Source organism: Zingiber officinale, chromosome 4A (assembly GCF_018446385.1).
Source record: "Zingiber officinale cultivar Zhangliang chromosome 4A, Zo_v1.1, whole genome shotgun sequence".
Lineage (NCBI taxonomy): Eukaryota > Viridiplantae > Streptophyta > Magnoliopsida > Zingiberales > Zingiberaceae > Zingiber > Zingiber officinale.
Genome location: NC_055992.1, coordinates 46,280,896 through 46,288,049, shown reverse-complemented (window position 1 = coordinate 46,288,049; position 7,154 = coordinate 46,280,896).

Below are 7,154 nucleotides of genomic sequence, written 5' to 3'. Positions count from 1 at the left end.
GGGAATGACATCAATAAACAAACTGATGAGGAATCAAAGAATACACCACCCTAAAAATCTCAACTTTATCAAAGAACACACAACCCTAAAAAATCCTAAACAAATGTTAATCAAGAAAAAGTTTAATTGGAGCATAGGCGGGCAAAAAAATAATTTTAAAGACTTAGAGATTGGGGTTGCCTTTGGCTTTACGATTTTGGCTTGATGTGAAGTGTAGAGAGATTAGCAGAGGGCTTGCTTACTCTTGCCGTGATCCTACGAAGTGTAGAGAGATGGAGGGAGAATCCTACAGAGTGCCGGTGACGATGGCAAGTGCGAAGAGGCCGAGAGGGAAAGTGAGAGACGAAGGGAAAAGTTTTGTTGCATTTTTTTAACTCGACCTACTATGTCTTTTTGCTTCTTTTGTAATCTATTTTTGTGTAGTTCATTTGCATCGTACAGCATACTGCGGATAATAAACAAAAATATTTATGGTATCGTTAATAATATAGTAACAGCGTGCTTTTTTATGTGCGCTGTTAATACCTAAATATAATTTTATTTTCCTTCAAGTTTATATTATTAATAGCACACATTAACATGCACGTCGTTAATAATATTATTAACAGCGTGCTTTTAATGTGCGCTGTTAATAACATGCTGTGAGAAGTCATTTTTGTTGTAGTGGAGGGACTAGTCACCATGTAGAGGAGATACTTTGGATCATGTGACCGGAGGGCCCAGTGATAGAGGATATCCCTTTAATTAGACTTTCCAAAGTATCACCATAAATTGGGAGCTAATCCTTCACAAGGGATTAGCTAACCAACAGCTTAACATGTTTACACTAATTTAATATTAGAAAGTGACTTGTGTAATATAACGATTGTATGACCGGGGAACCCTCGGATATCACTTTAACAAGACTTTTTATGTTACCTCTTCTACTTAGTAACATTGAATAATATGTAAGGATTTCATGCGCAAAATAAGACAAGTGCAGCACAATATAATGTCAAGATCCTTTCTAGAAGATCCATTCAAAGAAAAATGTATATTAGTTGTGATGGGAGTTATTCCTTTGTTGCATAAACATGAACTCCCGATAACAACTTTGTCTTTGTTGGATCTCAGTATAATCAAGTGTTCACCCCTTTTTCGGCATCCATACGAACATGTTCCATTGATCTCATGAACTCACAAACTCGAAGAAGAAAAACCCCCTAAGGTTGTGCTAGGAACCTAACAAGGAGGTTTCGACCAAAGAGGAAGAAGAAGGAGAAGAGGAGGAAGAACATAAGTGTTGTACACCAAATGAATCAAAAACCCCTTTTGTATTCATTCAATCAATTATCTTAATTGACAATAATTTTCTATTAATCCAATTTAAGTCTTTTTGGTTTTCATCCAATGCATGAATCAAAATTGATCGTTCTATTGGAATCCCGTGGTAATTTTGATATGATCAACCAAGTTAAGTTATGTCCTGTTATATTTGATCCTTGTGTCTATGTGTATAGGAGCTTAGGAACACAAGAAGTCGAGCAGAAGAAACAGCTAGCGAGAAGGATGACATGGGAAGAGAGCTAACATGCTCGGTGCATTCCAGGGACGAGGTGCTACGGAAGAGTACACCGATGGATGAGAATGACGTGCACGACATTCCGAGGGACAAGAAGCTGGAGCGAAAGTCTGCTCGAGGAGAAGACCGGGAAATGGGTTCAGATGAGCCCTATCCCAGATGGCCACGATCACCTTGGCAGTCAGAGCAGCAGAAGAGTAAAAGGTGGCTGTAAGTACTGCTGGAGGCGCCTTCAAAGAGAGTTGAAGGTGCCTCTGAGGTGCCTCCGCATCTTCATTATGGAAGGCACTTTCCATGGCTGGAAGGCACCTTCGATGAACAATACGAAGGTGCCTTCCAGCCCTATGGAAGGCTCCTTCAACTAGGCTAATTTTACCATTTCCAAGGGATAAAGCTTTATCCTTTGGCGCCTCGCTGGAGGCGCCTTCCAGCCTATTGGAGGCACCTTTCACCCATGGATAGAGTTTTCCAAGAGCTATAAAAAGGATCCTGGAGCTAGAAAATAGACAACAACTACTTTATTCGTTTCCTAGCAATAGTCTAAGCAATTAATGAGTGTAAGAGGCTTCTCCACCTTCACCAAAGGAGATTTCTATTGCGCTTTCACTTGCCTTGAATTAACAACTACATAAGTTGTAACCAAGTAAACCCTGCTCCTCTTTCTTTATTTTCTTATTATTTATTTTAATTATACTATTGCTATTAATCTGAATTAAAAGAATGGGAAAAGTATTATTTTAATTTTTGACAAATAAACTCAAACCCCTCTTGCTGCCCACTAGTGTACTAACAAGTGGTATTAGAGCCAGGACGCCTATGAAGGACTAACCGTCGACTGAAGCACCGAAACGATGATCGAACCGATAATTTACCCACCAAAGTTTGAGGGAGAATTTGCGTCTTGGAAGAAATGCATGGAGATATTTTTTAAAACTAATTTTGAATTATTGTTAATATCAAAATATGGATTTGTAGCACCAAAAGAAAAAGAGGAGTATCAATGGACCAAAAAGGAGTAAGCAAATTTCATGAAAAATGGATGAGTCGAATTCCATCTACTGAGTATGCTACCTTTGCAAGAAGTCAACAGAATCAACACCATGAATCAGCAAAGGAACTTTTGGAGAAGTTCCTAGAACTACACGAAGGTATGCCCAAAGCCAAACTCACAAAATGAGACTTACTCTTGAACCAAATAAGCAATCTCCGAATGGAAGAAGGTAAACTGGTTGCTCAACTACATGGAAGAATTAAGGAGCTAATTACTGCCTTAACAAACCTCGGAGAAACGGTAACTAATCAGGACATGCTAAGGTATGCTTTAAATACGTTCCTAAGAACATCGGAATGGACATCTATAGTAGACTCCTACTGTATCTCTATAGATCTCGAGGTGAGTACTTTAGAAAATCTTTTCTCTACTTTCGAATTACACAAATCTCGATGCGCAGGACAAATAAAGTGTTAGTTAGAGCCCTAGAGCCATTCATTTGATGATTATTGTATGGACTCGTTGTATCATATTCTTATATATACAAAGACATTTGTTTATGGTTATTATGCTTACTTGTATTTGTGCCAAATAACTAAGTATAATAGCGTCCTTGAGTAAAAGGTTCTTATCTATATCAATCGATTGGTTGAATCGATAGTGAGATGATATAGAGAACACTACTCTTAATCATTCCTAGTCAAGTATTAACATTCAGGGACAATGTTAATGCGACGAGACTAGCATGTAGGTCAGCTCGATGACTTGATCTCACAAGTCATGGATATAGAGATATCAAGTTGACACATGGGTATGGATTGGAGAATGTATACTGAATGACTCGCCAGGAGAAAGTATCATGGATCATTATATAAGTGTCATATACTTTCTCATGTGGCTATTAGTATGACTATTAGTCCTTGGACCTGAAGTCACCATGGTTCCCTACATAAGGAGTTACATACTTTTGATTCGTCAAACGTCACCCGTAACTAGGTGGATTATAAAGGAGATTACTGGGTATGTAATGAATTATGCGGAGGGATGTGAGTGATGTAGATGGGATCTATCCCTCCTATATGACGGGAGTGACATCATTATTCCTGATAGAGTGAGACCACCAAGTGCATGTCCATGCCCAAATGAGTCAATATGAGATGTTGAGCTCATTTGATTGAGTGAGTTTACTTGGGATTCAAGATTTAGATTGATTAGAGGATGACACGGTCTATGCCTCATATTGATCAATCTAGATGTCAAGGATAGAAGGATACTTGTTATATATTGTGAAGAGTCACAATTAGTAGTCACAAGGTGATGTTGGATCTCAACATTCTTATAACTTGGGTAGTAATGATGTGTTGCTAGATACCGCTCATTACTTATGCTTCTAAATGGGTTTAGGAGCATTGCCAATGTTATAAAAACCTATAGAGTCACACATAAAGGGCAATTAGATGGAGATTAGGTTCATTTGATGAACCTAAAGGATTAGGTCCATGTGATGAACCAAATTGGATTAAGAGTAATCCAAATTAGGCTAATTGAGTTGGACTCAATTTGGTTCATGTGTTAGATGAGTCTAATTTGGACTTAGACTCATTGAGTCAATTTAATTCAATGAATAGAGATTCATTAAATTAAAATTGACTTGAACTAATGGTTATATTTGATCAACCATGGGAGAGAAGTGGTCAAGTTTGACTTGACTTGAGAGGAAGATGAAAGGTCAAGTTTGACTTGACCATTGCCACCTCATTTGTGAATTGGTATTAAGTGGACTAATAATGATGTGCCATATCATCGCCACTTATGTGTTTGTGCCACCTCATGAGGGAGATCAAGAGTTGTGACTCTTGGTATCCCATGGAGATAAAATCCCCTCATGAAGTGGCCAGCCACTTTATGTGTGCATTTGATGTGCTTTGTGTAACTCTCATCTTCTTCCTCAAGCTCTCTTCTCTTCCTCTCTTCCTCCATTGCCGAGAGCCACAAAGGGTGCTAGCACACTCTAGTGTCTTTTCTCCATCTCCATGTTCGTGTGGATACACATAGAGGAGTGTCTACTTTGACATTCTCGAGATCCGACATCATTTGGACGAGCGGGATTAAGCGAAGGGCATCACTTCAAAGGTATACCTTCTGATCTTGTAGATCTAATGTAGATCTAGGAGTAGAGAAACTCGTACACGAATTTTAAACTTCGCATGGATCCGGTGGCATGGGATTCGGGGTTTCCGCAATGCAAAAAGGTGGTTTTTGCGGCCCGAAAATCCCTACAATGGTATCAGAGCACGTGCGAAGCGCGTACGTGTTTATTTTGTGTTTTTATGAAAAAATTTCAGTTCTGTAACTTTCTGTGAATTTCCTAATTTTATGTGTTTTATGGGTAATTTTCTCGTAGAAGCGAAGCAACAAATGTTTCGACACTTGTAGGCTTCGACTACCGAGAAAACCTTTCCGAAACGGCAAGGTTTCGCCCAATTCATTTTGGGACAATGGACTAAGGTGCTGTAGGATCACTTAGGAACACTCGCGATGGTTATATCGCGGGTAGGGGTGCTGTCCCTAACCGCGCAAGGGGCTTCGTTCCGCGATTGCGCTTGAAAATCGCTAAACAGGGCTGCCGGGAATTTTTACTCATAAAATTGTAAAAATTGTGAGAAAATTTATAGAAATTTATAGAAATTACATAATTTAGAATTATGTATCATTTTGTGATGGTCATGTCCCAAAGACCCCAGTTTGATTGAAAAAAAAAATTATGTTGTAATTTATATTATGGCCTACGTGCCATTTTTTGTAATGTGCGTGTTGTATATGATACGCGACCTGCGCTCGTGCCTTTCCTATTTTATTTCCTGTTGTAAAATAGTTTAGACTCAAATGTAACTCGAGTTTCACCTTTGTAATGTATAAAATGAAGCGGTGGAAGGTCCACTCGAGACGGAGTTACGAGAAGGGTGCGAGCAACACAAGGTGGTCACCAGAAGTAGCTTGAGAAGCTGTTGACCTTAGGTTGACCATCCAATCTTCTCATTAGCTTGAGAAGTTTGTAGTAGGGCCATGACTAATCACAAAAAGTTTAATTAATTGTTTGTGTGTGTATATGTGATGCATGCTAGATTAGTAATTAATTAGTGCCTTAACGATTAGATTAGATCTAAGTCGCGCACATGATGCACCTCCACGATTAGATTAGATCTAAATCGAGTATATGATACACATCGACGATTAGATTAGATCTCAATTGCGTCAACTCGGAATGCCTACCATGTCGTGATACCCATCACTACCTCGATCACATGTTGTTGTTGAATCTGCCAAAGCAGAGCAACGCATATTATCTTGGTAGGGTGCGGAGGGACAATCTTGGTCCTGCCTATCAACGCATGGGTGAGTGCAACTCAATTAGATTGAGTAACTAGTTAATTCAATTGGATCGAGTTTAACTATAGGCATTTTCCAATGGTTGGTAGATAAGTCAAAATCACGTTTATATTAACTCTTGGGCGTATTAGTCAAAGCTAACTCGAGTTTTAATATAAATGCGGATCTTGATCATATAAACAAGAGTTGCATAGAGATGCAATTGGTAATTCGTTACCTACCGATCATACTAAGTTTTGGGCGATTTAGCCAAAACTAACTCAAGGCGTAGTATGATGTGGATCTTGTCCCACTTGAATTATAGAATTTAGTGGGAGCATCATTTAATTAAAGACCTAATTAGATGTTTAATTGAAATATGATATTTATTTTTCTGCATTTTTCTGTTGTAGATTACCATGTCGTCAAACACGAACTCCTTCTCCCTGCGTTTTATCCTCGATAAGGACAAGCTCAATGGAGCTAACTTCCTGGACTGGTACAAAAATCTGAGAATAGTTCTCACTCAGGAAAGAAAACTATACATCCTGGAGCATCCCATTCCCGAGGCACCTCCTGCCACTGCCACGCGAGCTGATCGAGATGCTTACAAGAAGCATCAAGATGACACATTAGATGTGTCTTGTCTTATGCTCGCGACCATGAACTCTGAGCTTCAGAAGCAACACGAGTTGATGGACGCTTATGATATGGTTGAACATCTTCGTCAACTATATCAAGGACAAGTGAGGCACGAGAGATTCGAGATCTCTAAGGCACTGTTTCAGTGCAAGATACAAGACGAGACTCCCGTAGGCCCATATGTACTCAAAATGATTGGATACATAGAAAACCTACAGAGGTTGGGATTCCCCCTTGGCCAAGAGCTAGCCACTGATTTGGTCTTACAATCCTTGCCAGAGAGCTACAGTCAATTCATCATAAACTACAACATGAATGAAATTGACAAGCCACTGCCTGAGCTTCTAAGTATGTTGAGAACTGCTGAGATTAACCTTAAGAAGATTAAGCCCAACTCCATTTTGATGGTGTAAAAGGGCAAAGGCAAGGGCAAGCCTAAAGGTAAGGAAAAGTCTCAAGCCAAGGGCAAAGGCAAGGCACTGAAACCCAAAGGAGGGGTCGCCAAGGATGCTACCTGCTTCCACTGCGGTCAGATTGGGCACTAGAAGAGGAACTGCAAAATCTACCTGGAAGATCTTAAGAAAAAGAGAA